General features: G+C 42.4%; 1 long non-coding RNA gene across 1 annotated transcript; it reads right to left on the bottom strand.

Moving 5' to 3' along the window:
- Positions 1-10,257: 10,257 nt before the first annotated feature.
- Positions 10,258-14,480, bottom strand: LOC122221123. Its single transcript, XR_006203084.1, has 4 exons — positions 14,287-14,480; positions 13,817-13,908; positions 10,504-10,659; positions 10,258-10,364 (listed from the first exon to the last, which is right to left on the bottom strand). It is a non-coding gene; the product is annotated as an uncharacterized LOC122221123 (long non-coding RNA).
- Between the last annotated feature and the right edge of the window lie 884 nt (positions 14,481-15,364).

Here is a 15,364-nt window from a genome sequence, read left to right as displayed (position 1 = left end):
ACTTCTCCAGAATCCCTTGGAAGTGACACAGCTTCCTTCTCCCGAAGGTGAGAAAAAAGTCGTCTCCCTTTTGACTCAGAGAGATGTGGAGCAGATCCGATTACCACCGTGTTGATGTCGAAGGACAGAGGGGCCGGAGGCTCTCAGTCTCCTGCTCCATCATTAGGTTTGTGACATTTGTTCACTCTGCTTTCAGATCCTGGCTGCTGTGTGTAGTTGCCGTGCTGGATCCCCGAGCGTGCTTGGCTTTTCCTCAGGAGCCCTCCAGAAGCAGTCTTGCAGCATTATTTCTACCATTAATTATTTTTCTTTCAATCCACATGGCAGGTCTCACCCTATGAGAGAGAGAGAGACTCTCACATAGATGGGATCTGGACCCTGCCGGGGAGAAATATGCAACATGAACAAAGTGAAATGGAAATGGAAATCTACAGCTCCAGAACCCTGAGTATTTTTGTTTTGTTTTCTCTTTTTAAAAATAATCATTTTTGAGCTATATGTTCTACATCCATAGGCTCCAAAGCCAGGCAATGTTTGATGATTTTGATGCTGTCCTAAAAGGAATTTATTTTAACATTTTTAATGTTTATTTTTGAGAGACAGAGAGAGACAGAGAGACAGAGACAGGGGGGAGTAGGAGAGGGGCAAAGAGACAGGAAGACACAGAATCTGAGTCAGGCCCCAGGGTCTGAGCTGTCAGCACAAACTGTGAGATCATGATCTGAGCCGAAGTTGGACACTTAACCGACTGAGCCACCCAGGTGTCCCTAAGTGGCATTTATTTTGAAATTTCGTTTTGAAAGTGTTTATTTATTTATTTTGAGAGAGAGAGAGAATGCGCACTTGTGCAGGAGGGACAGAGAGAGGGAGAGAGAGAATCTCAAGCAGGCTCTGTACTGTCAGCACAGAGCCCATGAGATCATGACCTGAGCCAAAATCAAGAGTCAGACGCTTAACCGACTGAGCCTCCCAGACATCCCTAAAATTTCATTTTTTATTAGCGTGTTGCTCCTATGTGGAAATACAATTGATTTTTTTTCAGTTTTATTTATTTATTTTGAGAGAGAGAGACAGCATAAGTGGGGAAGGGGCAAAGAGAGAGGGGGACAGAGAATCCCAAGCAGGCTCCTCGCTGACAGCAGAGAGCCTGATGTGGGGCTCGAACTCATGAACAGTGAGGTCATGACCTGAGTCATAGTCAGATGCTCAACCAACTGAGCCACCCAGGTGCCCCAAAATACAATTGATTTTTATTTTTTATTTAAAAAAAAATTTTTTTTTTAACATTTATTTATTTTTGAGACAGAGAGAGACAGAGCATGAACAGGGGAGGGGCAGAGAGAGAGGGAGACACAGAATCGGAAGCAGGCTCCAGGCTCTGAGCTGTCAGCACAGAGCCTGACGCGGGGCTCGAACTCACGGACCGTGAGATCATGACCTGAGCCCAAGTCGGACGCTTAACCGACCAAGCCACCCAGGCGCCCCTACAATTGATTTTTAAACGGACTTTTTTCTCATGGTTTCGAATAAATTCATTATTAATAGTTAATGTATAGATTCTTCTGAATTTTCTAAGCACACAATCATATTCTCCATGAATAATAACAGCTTTATTTTTTCCTTTCCAATCCTTATAGTTCCTACTTCCTTCTCCTTTACCAAACTCCCTTTGACCCCAGGTTCATTTTTGATACAAACGGAGCTCCTAGGCAACTTTGTTTTCTCTGCAACTTGAGGGAAAAGCATCCAACGTTTCACATTTGAATGTACTGTTTGGTGTAGGTTTTGTACATATTCTGTATCAGAGCCCTCCTATGTACCATCTGGATTCTTTGCCTCAGATGTCCTGTTGGAGCTGTTGCCTCTAGAAGCATCTTTCCATGGACTCTGATCACCATCGTGTGTGCCTGGACAGCACCTCCTTTGTGCCCATGCTATGTGATTCTTCCCCCATGCCCAGAGGCTTTCCTGCTAATGCTGAAGTGGCAGACAATGGGGGTCCCCACTGGGTGCATCCCCAGGGCCACGCTTTGACAGTGGACATGGGAGCCAGTTGATCAGATCTCATCCCCCCCTTCTCCCCTCCTAGACAGATTGTGCTGAGAAACAGATGGTCTCACAGGACCGTGCACATTAAGGCAATGGCCAGCTGGCATCCTCCTAATGGCCATCCTCCTAATGGCTCTCCCACTTCCCTGTCTCATTCCCTCTTCTCCAAACTCTAGCTCTTTGGGATTGTCTCAGGCTCTGCTGTCTGGGAGACTCGGAGAGAGTTGAGAACAGGTGTGACCCCAGAAAACAGACAGAATGTCAGAGCCGGATCACAGACCAACTGAAGTCTTTAAGGACCCCACTATTTGTGACAAGGGAGTGATCACACCTGGCATGCAATGGCATCACCGTTGACGCTCTCTGCCTGTGGTTAATTTGGATAAGGTGTAAGATGGGGAGGGGAAAGTGAGGCATTTGTTGATGCAGTGGCTGGGGGACTTGGACGCTTAGGGGCAATGATTAGCACAGGCTGTGGATCGTGCTGGCTTTCGGTAACGGCATGGGGAGCCTTAAAAAAGTTAACTCAGGGCAAGCAGCTGGCTGTCAACTCCAGGCATGCTCTGAAAGTGACAAGCGAGAGACTTAGCCTCTTCAAGTACAGGGAACTCTTGGGAAAATCACTTCTGTCAAATTTTGTTTCATGTATCTGGGAGCTGTGTTATGAAGCGCACTCAAGATTGTTATGTTTTATTTTTTTTTTCTGTTTTCTTTTTTTCATTAAAAAAATTCTTTTAATGTTTATTTTTGAAAGAGAGAGAGACAGAGTGCGAGCAGGGGAGAGGCAGAGGTAGAGGGAGACACAGAATCCGAAGCAGGCTCCAGGCTCTGAACTGTCAGCGCAGAGCCCGACTCAGGGCTGGAACCCAGGAGCCGTGAGATCACGACTTGAGCCGAAGTCAGCCGCCTAACCGACTGTGCCACCCAAGTGCCCCAGATTGTTATGTTTTCTTGATGAACTGACCTCTTACTGGAATGAAATGCCCTGCTTGACTTCTTGTAAGTACACTGTCTCTTGAAGTTTACTTTGCCTGTTATTCTTAGGGTCATACCGGCTTGCTGATGCTTGGCTTCTTTGTAGGTCTTTCCTCAACCTTTTTCTTTCGACTTGTTTTCATCTTTATGTTTACAGTGTGTTTTTTGTAAAGGACATATCGTTACGTCTTGCTTTTTTATTGAGTCTGCTAGTCTCTGTTTTTAAAGTGGGCATTTCAGGGACGCCTGGGTGACTCAGTCCCTTAAGCGTCCAACTCTTGGTTTCGACTCAGGTCATGATCTTTCGGTTTGTGAGTTGGAGCCCTGCATCAGGCACTTTGCTGGCAATGCGGAGCAAAGTGCATTGGGATTCTCTGTCTCCCTCTCTCAGCCTTTAACCCACTCGTTCTTTCTCTCTCACAAAATAAATAAATAAAAAAAATTAGGTGAGCATTTTAAAGATTTGGTTTCAAGTAAGCATTTAGGTAAGGGTTTTTAAAAATTGGTTTTGTTTTATTCTTCCATTATGTAAAAAGTATAAATACATATTTTTACATTCATATTTCCTCCCTTCTTACATAAAATGTAACATAGTCTGTAAACATTGTTCGATGCTTTGATTTTTCCTCCTCTGTTAACAATGTATCATGAACACAGACTCAGCAATTTATAGGCGGCTTCCTCATTTCTTTGTGGAGTTGCAGGGCTTTGTTTTGATGTCCCAATGTTTATTCAACCCATTCTTACTGATGACATTTGGGTCCTGTTTTTCACTATTACAAATACAGTTGCAAAAACCCAAAAGACTCCACCAAAAAACAAACAAACAAACAAACAAACAAACAAACAAACCCTGCTAGAATTGATGAATGAATTCAGTAAAGTTGAAGGATACAAAATCAGTGCACAAAAATCTGTTGCATTTCTATACACCAATAATAAAGGAGCAGAAAGAGAAATTAAAACATCAATCTCATTTACAATTGCACCGAAAATAAGATAGCTAGGAATCAACCTAACCAAAGAGGTGAAAGACCTGTGCTCTGAAAACTATAAAACACTGATGAAAGAAGTTAAAGATGACACAAAGAAATGAGAAGACATTCCATGCTTGTGGATTGGAAGGACAAATATTGTTAAAATGTCAATACTACCCAAAGCAATCTACAGGTTTAATGGAATCCCTATCAAAATACCAACCACATTTTTCACAAAGCTAGAACAAACAATTCTAAACCTTGTATGGAAGCACAAATGACCTGAATAGCCAAAGCAATCTTGAAAAACCAAAGCAAAGCTGGAAACATCATAATTCTGGACTCAAAGGTATACCAGAAAGCTGTAGTAATCAAAACACTATGGTGCTGGCATAAAAGTAGACGCATAGATCAATAGAACAGAAAAGAAAACCCAGAAATAAATGCACAACTGTATAGTCAATTAATCTTTGACAAAGCAGAAAAGAATATATAATGGGAAAAGACAGGCTCTTCAACAAGTGGTGCTGGGAACACTGGACAGCTACATGGGAAAGAATGAAACTGGACCACTGTCTTACACCATATGCAAAAATAAACTCAAAATCTGTTAAAGACCTAAATGTGAGACCCGAAACCATAAAAATCCTGGAAGAGAACACAGCCAGTAACTTCTTTGACATTGGCCATAGTAACTTCTTTCAAGATATGTCTCCTGAGACAAGGGAAACAAAAGCAAAAATAAACTATTGGGGCCTCATCAGAATAAAAAGCTTCTGCACAGTGAAGGAAACAATCAACAAAACTAAAACATAACCCACGGAATAAGAGAAGATATTTCCACATGTCATTTCCGATAAAGGGTTCATATCCAAGATCTATAAAGAACTTATATAACTCAACACATAAAAAATGAATAATCCAATTAAAAACTGAACAGAAGACATGAATAGACATTTTTCCAAAGAAGATATATATATATATATACATATATATGTATATATATATATATATATATATCCAACAGACATATGAAAAGATGCTCAATATCACTCATCATGAGGGAAGTACAAGTCAAAACTACAATGAGATGTCACCTCACACTGTCAGTATGACTAAAATCAACAACACAAGAAACACCAGGTGTTGGTGAGGATGTGAAGAAAGAGGAAACTTCTTGACTGTTGGTGGTAATGCAAACTGGCATGGCCACTCTGGAGAACAGTATGGAAGTTTCCAAAAAAGATAAAAACAGAACTACCCTATGACCTAGCAATTGCACTACAAGGTATTTACCCAAAGAATACAGAAATGCTAAGTCAAAGGGATACATGCACCCCATTATTTTATTTATAGCAGCATTGTGTACAATAGCCAAATTATGGAAACAGCCCAGGTCTTCGCTGATTGATGAATGGATAAGGAAGATGTGGTGTACATATATGTGTACATACATATACATTATATGTATATACATATACATTATATATGTATATATATAAATACACAATGGTACTACTCGGCCATAAAAAGAAGGAAATCTTGTCATTTGCAATGCAAGGATGGGACTAGAGACTATTATGCTAAGCAAAACAAATCAGTCAAAGACAAATCCATATAATTTCACTCATATGTGGAATTTATGAAACAAATGAGCAAAGGGGAAAAAAGAGAGAGCAAGAGAGAGGCAAACCAAGAAACAGATTCTTAAGTACAGAGAACAAACTGATAGTTACCAGACAGGCGGTAGGTGGGGGGATGCGTTAAATCGGTGATGGGTTTCAAGGAGTACGGTTGTGAAGAATGGAAGTGTTGAATCACTATATTGTATACCTAAAACTAATATTACCCTGTATGTTAGCGAACTGGAATTTGAATAAAAACTGAAGAAAAAACCCCACCAAATACACTCTTTTCTAGTGAGGGCTTATACCTTTTTAAAATACAGTTGTAGCGGGGCGCCTGGGTGGCTTGGTCGGTTAAGTGTCCGACTTTGGCTCAGGTCATGATCTCACGGTCCGTGAGTTCAAGCCCCGCGTCGGGCTCTGTGCTGACAGCTCAGAGCCTGGAGCCTGTTTCGGATTCTGTGTCTCCCTCTCTTTCTGCCCCTCCCCTGTTCATGCTCTGTCTCTCTCTGTCTCAAAAATAAATAAAAAAAAAAAACGTTAAAAAAAAATAAAAAATAAAATACAGTTGTAGCGAATAGCCTTATGCATAGTTTTGAGTATGTATCATTTGGTAAATTCGTGGAAGCGGACTTGATGGTCAGAGAACAGGTGCATATGTGATTTTGTTCGGTATTGCTACATTTCCCTTTAGAAGGATTACATCCTTTTGCGTCTTGTAGGTGGGGCTTCTCGAATGGAAGGCTTTGTCTCAGGGGGATCAGGAAGACTGCTCTCTATTATCTTGGGCCTCTCAATGCCAGAACACAGAGTTCTTTTCCCTGGAACATTCAATTGCTTTAAGAAGTTGTCTGATTGTTTGCCTGGAGGGAATTTGTATTGCTTCCAGGTGTCTGTGTTTCTACATGTGTGTGTGAGGTATGGTGTCAGGGGACAGTGGTGGTGAGGTCACTAGCTCCATATATACATCTTCTGAAATTCTCCGTGGCAGCCTCACATTTCACTTCTACCAAGTGCTTCTGAATCTCAAGCCTCTCTGTATGCCTTCAAGGCAGGCTGAGAGCCTTTCTGAGCGTAATGCCGGTCACGTCACTCTTGGTTGGGACTTCTGCTCGCTCAGTAGTTGTTCTTGTGTGTCCCTCCATGGGCTAACCGTCTTGCAGAATGCTGTTGAAATCTTCTATTTGTGTCCTGCCGCTTATTCTCTTTTCTAGTGAGGGCTTATACCTTTTTAAAATGAATTAAGGACTGTTTTACGGGTTGGGGGTGGGAGAGATCATTTTGTGGTGTGATTCCACCACTTTGATCCGGAAGCGTGCCGGTACTGAAGCAATGACAGGAAAGCGAGGAAAATGGTCAGGAAATGGTCAGGCCTTTCTAATAATGGCTTCTCTGGACTGTATATTAAAGTTCCACTTCATGGTTTTTGAGAAACGTAAATGAAGGAGTTAAGCTTATTTTGAAATCGCTTTTGGTTGCCAGATGGCGTATCTTTGGCTGGGCCACCCTGGTTCTTGATACATAAAGGATTAATGAATAACTGACTTAATTCTGAAAATAGAGCAGATCTTATGCTTAAAATTCGCAACATGCTAAAATATTTGATTCAGCCATTCTGCTTCCTGACATGCATATGAGGCTTTAATTTTATTATAAAGCAATAAAACAAAAAAAACCCTGCAAGGCATCTGCAGAATTCTCTTAGGCTCTGGCAATTCACTGGGGCCTCTGCATATGCCATAGGTTTTCCCAGACACCTGGCTTCCTCTAGGACTAAGGGGTGAAATGAATATTTGCCATTATAGATGGTACATACCTCGCTTGCCCAATCAATGGTCTAACTGCCATCTATCTGGGGTCAGCCTTGTATCAGGTACTGTGCTCGAGGCTGGGGATAAGACAATCGCTGTTGTCAGGGGATCTACAGTCTGGTGGAGGAGGAAGGGGAGGTGGGCCAGCAAAGAGACAGTTATAAGATGATGTGATGCGTGCCGTTATAGCAGAATGTAGAGATGAGTCCAGGATTTAATTATCATCGTTAACAATGTTCATTTTTATATATGTTCCCTTTGACAGTGCATATATTAAAGCTGAAGCAATACGGAGAAGATTGGCTAGGTTTCTGAGCAGAGATGGCTTGGAAACTCATGAGGCACTTATATTTTTGTTAGGCAACCTGTTATAGTAGAAATATGTCTGAACTTGGTCTCCGAAGGCCTGGGTTTGATTCCTTTTCCTACCTTTAATTTCTACTAAACAAGTCCCTTACCCCTCTTAGGGCCTCCATTTCCTCATGTTTAAATGCAAGGGGGAGAGAAGAAATGATTGCTGAGGCCCTTCTGTGTCAACCATCTCATGGGGTGAATTCCAGCTACTCTCTGATGTGAAACTAAGAGCCTGGTTTCAATGATTCTATTACAGAGTTGGACCAGATGTGTCTAAATAACCAAAAGGGTCTTTGTCAGGTGTTCATGGTAGCTTCATGAGGTACCGTGTTGGCGAACAACCTCACCAAGTTTAATGCCAATGGGGTGATGTTCTTTATTTCTGAAATAAAATGCTGTCTGGAATAAACACGCGGAACAGAGAAAGTGCACAGTCCCAAAAATGCATGGACCAGTTAAGGTTACCAAGTCTAGCAAAGGCTGGAGAACCCATTCCAGGGCTGTTAAACAGCCTGACCACTGGAAATTTGTTGATAGAGGCCCAAACAAGTCTTTAGGGAATCTGGTGCTCAATAAGATTTAGTCACTTGAAAGATAAAATGTACATTTTGGTTTAAGAACATTTTTAAAAAAAGTGTTTATTTATTTTGAGAGAGAGAGAGAGTGTGTGTGAGCAGGGGAGAGGGGCAAAGGGAGAGAGAGAGAGAATCCCAAGCGGGATCCACACTCAGCACAGCTCAATGTGGACAAGAGTTGGATGCTCAACTGACTGAGCCACCCAGGTGCTTCTGGTTTAAGAGCATTTTTGTAGATTGTTCAAGTTCATGCTCAGGTCTATTGGAAGGTCAGAGATAATCCCAGGTCTATCTCATTTCAAGGTATATGCTCCAGTCGGGGCAAGAATTGAACAATGCCCTCAGTGGGGCTTTATTTATTTGTTTCGTATTTTTTTTAACTTTAGTAAAAGGCACCTCACATAAAATTTGTCATCTTAACCATTTTCAAATGTACAGTTCAACAGTATTAAGCACATCCATATTGTTGTGCAACCAATCTCCAAAACTCCTTTCATCTTGTAAAGCTAAAACTTTGTGTCCATTAAAATAAGTCCCTATTCCTTTCTTTCCCACCCTCAGCCCCTGGAAACCATCAATCTACTGACTGTCTCTATAAGTTTAACTACTAGTTCCCTCCTAGAAGTGGAATTATACACGGTTTGTCTTTGCCACTGGTTTATTTCACTCAGCACAGTGTCCTCAAGATGGATCCATATTGTTGCAAGTGTCAGAATTTCCTTCCTTTTAAAGGATGAGTAATTGTTATGAACTGAATGTTTGTGGATGGTATAAGGGTAGGACCGTGATCTGATAGGATTAGTGTCCTTATGAGAAGAGACACCAGAGAGCTCAGTCTCTGTGTCTCTGTGCAAACATCAAGGAAAAGCTCATGTGAGGACGTAGCAAGAAGGTGGCCTTCTGCAAGCCAGGAAGAGAGCTCTCACCAGACCCAAACTAGCCAGAAACCTGATCTTGGAGTCTTAGCCTCCAGAACTAGGAGAAAATAAATTCGTGTTGTAGATGCTACCCATTCTATGGCATTTTGTGATGGCAGACCGATAGAATAATATTCCATTGTTTTCAGGCCCTGTTTTGTTTATCCCCTCATCCATTGATGGACCCTTGGGTCTCTTCCATATCTTGGCCATGAACATGGCGTGCAGATATCTTTTTGGGACCCTGCTTTCAATTCTTTTGGCTATGCACTCAGAAGTGGCATCGCTGGATTAGATGGCTATTCTAGGTTACTGTTTTGAGAAACTGTGGTATTGTTTTCCACAGTGGCTACACCGTTTTACATCCCTACCACAAGCGTTCCAATCTCCCTGTCCTCAACAACACTTGCTATTTTGTTGTTTGATAGCAGCCATCCTAATGGGTATGAGATAGAGGGATTTATTTATTTATTTATTTATTTATTTATTTATTTATTGTGCAAGTGGGAGAGGGGCAGAGAGTGAGAGGGAGAAAGAGAGAATCCCAAGCAGGCTCTGCACCACCAGCACAGACCCCGACGCATGACCTGAACCCACGAACTGTGAGATCATGACCCGAGCTGAAGTCAGATGCTTAACCGACTAAGCCACTCAGGCGCCCCAGAACAGCTTTCTTTTTTTAATTTTTATTTTTTTTCGTTTAAATTCAAGTTAGTTAACATACCGTGTAGTCTTGGATTCAGGAGTAGAACCCAGTGATTCATCTCTTACATACAGAAGGAATTTCTTTTTAAGAAATAGAAGCTATGGTAGTTCTTAACCTTTTCCAGAGCAGGGAATCTGAGAATCTGGTGAAAGCTTGTGACTTCTCATAAGAAGAAAGCATAAAGAAAATGCTCATAAGCATACGATTTAATTAAGTTCCTCTAAGGAGTCATGAACTCCAGATTACAAATCCGTGATCTATGCTACGAGTGTCACTAGAAGGTACTTAATGGCTTGTAATACTTGCCCTGGTAATGGCTTTTCTCATTCTCTCTCTTTTTTTCTGTTTCTTCTCTATACAGGTCTCCCTGGCTATCTGAAAGTAGAACATTCCTATGAAAACTTTCGTAAGTTGAAATAGCATAAAGCAAAGAAGCAGTTACTATTAATTTATATGGAAAAGGTTTTGAGTGTTCCCAGACCCAAAAAAGTAACCTCTGAGGTTTTTCTGATACCTTAGGACACGTCTTGCGAACGGATGCACAAAATAAATCGAGATAAAGCACAGGTGCTCGCAGACACAGTTCAGACCTCTGGAGGCTGATGTTGGCATATGAGTGCAGTTCTGGGGTCAGGGGCTTGGCGGTGGGTGCTGTCTCTACAGCGGTTCGCTGCAAAACAAACATTCAACACGGTTTTTGCTTCTCACCTTTTTTTTTTGGTAAAAACAAAAATATTCTTAAGTTTCTTTTGGTTAGCAACAGCAGGTACCAGTGTAGGTTTTTCTTAAAAGCAAAGTGGCATGTTTAAAAAAAAAAAGAAAGTAAAGGGGGCGCCTGGGTGGCTCAGTTGGTTAAGCATCCAACTTTGGCTCAGATCATGATCTCTTGGTTCCCGAGATCTAGCCCTGAGTTGGGCTCTGTGCTGATAGCTTGGAGGCTGCTTCAGATTCTCTGTCTCCCTCTTTTTCTCTGCCCCTCCCCTGCTCGTGCTCTCTCAAAAACAAATAAATAAATACTTAAAGAAAAGTCTAAAAAAATGTAAAGTGGCATAATGCAAACTTTCAAAGAGCAGGGGCTACCTCTGTTGGGCATTTACCATTTGCCTAATGCTGTGCTAAATGTTTAACATATTCTTTTCCACCTCACAATAACCTTATAGGGTAGATACAATTATTTTTTTAAAGTTTGTTTATGTTTACTTATTTTGAGAGAGAGAGAATCAGAGTATGAGTGGGAGAGGGGCAGAGAGAGAGGGAGACACAGAATCTGAAGCAGGCTCCAGGCTCTGAGCTGTCAGCACAGAGCCCGACAAGGGGCTCGAACTCCCGAGCTGTGAGATCATGACCTGAGGCGAAGTCGGATGATCAACCGACTGAGCCACCCAGGCTCCCCAAGTAGATACAATTATTATTCCCATTTTACAGATGAAGGAACTGAGGCTGCTCAATTTTCTCACAGGTAGTCCACAGAGGAGCTGGGATTCTTTGAGCTTAAAGATTTTGGTGTAACTGGGGAAATCTACAGATGTTGGATGAAGGCAGCACCCATGTCATATGCCTGGGGCTTAGTGCACAGCCTCTCATCTCTTCTGGGAGGAGGCAGATGTAGCAATACTTGACCTTGCCCAAGCTCATCAACAGATGCCCAATCACTGGTCTTGTGATACTTTCAGGAGTCCCTGTAGTTCCTAAAGTTTCTTGATGCTTTATAACCTCTCCTCCCAGGATCCCAAGGGGGTAGCAAAGTGTTTCAATGATGAGGTCAACAGAGGAAGACCACCCAGAACCAAGTCAGGATGCCTTGTATCACTGAGACAGATCAGACACAGAAGTGGAGAAAAAAAGGAAATAACAAACAATGGACTTCCAGGTTTTACTTCTGCTGCCATGACTACCGTTCAAGGGCTCACAGCTCCTAAGGAACAGCTCGTGCAGTCTATGCTGAACCTACTAAAACTTAAAGCAAGTGCCTGAAGCCTTCCCAGGGCTACTCATTTTCTTTTGTATTTATCTTTACAAATGGTAGCTGTTGCTGAACCATGTTACTTGACTAAAAAGGGGCATTCCCTGGCCTTGAACTCAGAGCATCAGGGGTTGGGTGGGGGCTGGGAGCGTCAAGCAGGCTTTTGGCTTCCCAGGAGAGGTTAGTACATTTCCAGGAAGGCAGCCCCTATGGATTGCCGTGGTTGCTGCACCTTGTGGGTCTGGAGCTGTATTTGGCCACAGAATGTTAGGTACCAGCTTCTTCTGCCCAAGAACACTGTCGTCTAGAGATTAGGCTGCTATGGAAGTGTAAGGAATTATCCTGGATGTTAAGAGAGAAACTCCATCATTTCAAATAATAAGAGCAGTTAACATTCATTGAATGCCCATCACGTATCAGGCACTGTGCTAAGCACTTCATGTGGATTATTAGCATCTCAAATCCTTCCAACATGTTATCTTTCTGCTTTCTGGGGACTCTTGTAAGAGCAAACCCACATGTTGAACTACAGCACTGTTTTATGGATCAGGGGACTCTTTCCTTCTGTCCTAATGATGATATTCTGTTTAAAAACTCTTGAAGAGCCATAGTGAATGTTGATCCCCAGCCCCCGCCCCTCTACACTGGACACTCTCTCACAGTGGGCTCCCCCAAGTCTACAGGATGCTGGGATGCAGAGAGGATGAAATTTCACAGTTACTGCCTGTGTAATGCGAGATCGGATTGTGTCTCAAACTTGGTGTGGAGAGGGTGACTGAGAGAGAAACTGCCTAAAGAATGTAAACTACTCACTAATGAATATGGATGATCTGCCCACAAAGGATGCATTTCATGGGGAAAACTGTTGTCATTTCAATAGGTTTTTATCACATTATCTTGGCCACTTTGTAGCAGTGTATTGGGGCAGTTATTGACAGGAAGGCATCTATGTTTGATCTCAGGATTGATCTGCCATGGAAAAGGCTGAAATTAATGGTGACCGTAGGCTGCTTGAGAAACCCCACCAAAGGAACTTACTTTGCCACCAGAAGAGACCCGGAATATCTTTTAAAAATCACACCGATTATGCAGGAATACACCTGGGGAATAACTTGACTTTTCAAAAGGGCTCGAAGTAGTTCTCAAAAGTCCCCTTCAGTAACCAAGGCTTTGTACCAGTTATATGTAAGCAATATGGGTGGCTAGACAGGAAATTTTGTGGTAATGATTCTACAAAGTTGTGAAATTCGCATACAGAGATTTGATGAGCCTTCACCAGTATAGGTTATTACCCAGCAACCCAGGAAAATGGCCAAGAAGTTGCTAAAAGTTTCCTACCTCTCAGTACATCACTGGAGTTCTTCTTGTGGAAATATTAACCAAGCAGCCTCTGAAGACTTGCTTCATCCATTTCCATGCAGATGTGGCCGAGACTTTCTAAGATAAATGTGGGCATATTTTGGCTGTTTATCTGTATCTACTCAGTTTTTTTATCATGTGATTCTGTCTTTGCCAGAAATAATGAAATTGGACAAAGTGGATTCACTGTGGAAGTTTCTGAAAACATGCCTCAGTTTCCTCACTGTAACTGGGAAATGTCTGCAGAGATGAGGATTGAAACAAGAGCACAGTTTTATTTGGCCACTTCTATTTTATTTTATTAAACGAATTTTTTTGAGTAGGTTCCATGCCCCATGTGGGGCTTGACCTCATGACCCTGAGATCAAAGTTCGCATGTTGTGACTGAGCCAGTCAGGTGCCCCTATTTGGTCACTTCTTATCTCCCCTTGCACAGAGCTGAATACCATCCACTCATGATTCTAGGCAGACAGCACGGGGTAAGGACAACCAATTATTTACTTACAATTGTGTCATTAGCACTTCCAAAACACTGGTGACCATCCTCCAGTCTTTCATAGCTCAGCCTAGATTTGTGGCTTTTTAAGAATCAGTTTGCTTTCTTTCTTTTTTTACCCCATTGTTTGTTGATAGATAAGCTTGAAAACACCCCCTTTTTAAGAATCAGTTTTCTTTCTTTCTTTTTTTACCCCATTGTTTGTTGATAGATAAGCTTGAAAACACCCCCTTCCTCGGAGCTTGATTGGCAAGTGTCAAATCCGCAAGCTTTGGCAGCTATGTGCTATGTGGCTGTGTGGCAGCTACGTTAAGGAGGAGTGAAGGAGGACACGGGTTGGTCTGTGGCCAGAGGGAAAAGAGAAACCCATATAACCAGGATGAACAGACGAGTAGAAGGTGTGCGTAGTAGTTCCCTGGGGCTGCCCTAACAAATCACCGCAAACCTGGTAGCTTAAAACAACAAATTTATTTTCTCACAGTTGTGGAGGTTAGAAGCCTGAAATCAAGACGTTAGGGCCATGCTTCCTCTGAAGGCTCTAGGGGCGGGTCCTTCCTTGCGTTGTTTTCTGGCTTCGGGTGGCTCTTGGCACTCGCTGGGTTTTCTTGCCTCGTGGACTTAACACTTCAATACTTCTACCTCTGTCGTCACATGGCATTCTCCCCTGTGTGTCTTCTCACCACTTCTCTCTATGTGCCTTCTGCATATCTTCTTACACAGGCACCAGTCACTGCATTGAAACTCCACCCTAACCCAGTGTGACCTCATCTTAATTTAACCAATCACATCTGCCAAGACCCTATTTACAGATAAAGTCACTGAGCTTCCACGCAGACACAAAGTTTGGGGGACACTATTCAACACAGTGTAGAGGGGGTGGTCTGATGGCATCTGGAATGTGGATTTGAATGTGTTCTTTAGACCAAATCACACTCTGGGACGCCTGGGGTGCTCAGTCAGTTAAGCGTCCGATCTCAGCTCAGGTCATGATCTCACGGTTTCGTGAGCTCGAGCCCCACGTCGGGCTCTGTGCTGACAGCTCAGAGCCTGGAGCCTGCTTTGGATTCTGTGTCTCCTTCTCTCTCTGCCCCTCCTCCGTTCACACTCTGTTTCTCTCTGTCTCTCAAAAATGAATAAGTGTTAAAAAAAGAAAAAAAAGACCACATCACACTCCAAGCTTTGAGTGCTGTGAGACAGGCCCATATCCTTATCATTAGTTCTCATTTGTGTGTAAGCCAGGTTCAAGTTGTGTGACTACTAATGCAACCAAAAGAATTTTTAATATATACAAAATAAAAAGCACCCTATTATTACGATTCTATTAGCTGCCACCGTAGGTCGTAGGTCAAGGAATACGATCTTTTTCTATATGCCCCAGTATGGGTGGGTGCCATATTTATCAACCATGAAGGTATTCTTCCCAGGGTAGCTTGAGGAAAGCAAACTGTTTTATACATTGTAGAAAATGAGGCCCGGAGAGACTTGACCAAGCATACTTCTTGACCAAGCATACTTAGTATATCAGGAGGGAGCCTGCACGGCCAACTTCAACTCAAC

This window comes from Panthera leo, chromosome B3 (assembly GCF_018350215.1).
Source record: "Panthera leo isolate Ple1 chromosome B3, P.leo_Ple1_pat1.1, whole genome shotgun sequence".
NCBI lineage: Eukaryota > Metazoa > Chordata > Mammalia > Carnivora > Felidae > Panthera > Panthera leo.
Note: the sequence above shows the minus strand (reverse complement) of the source record. Positions and strands in the feature narration are given on the sequence as shown.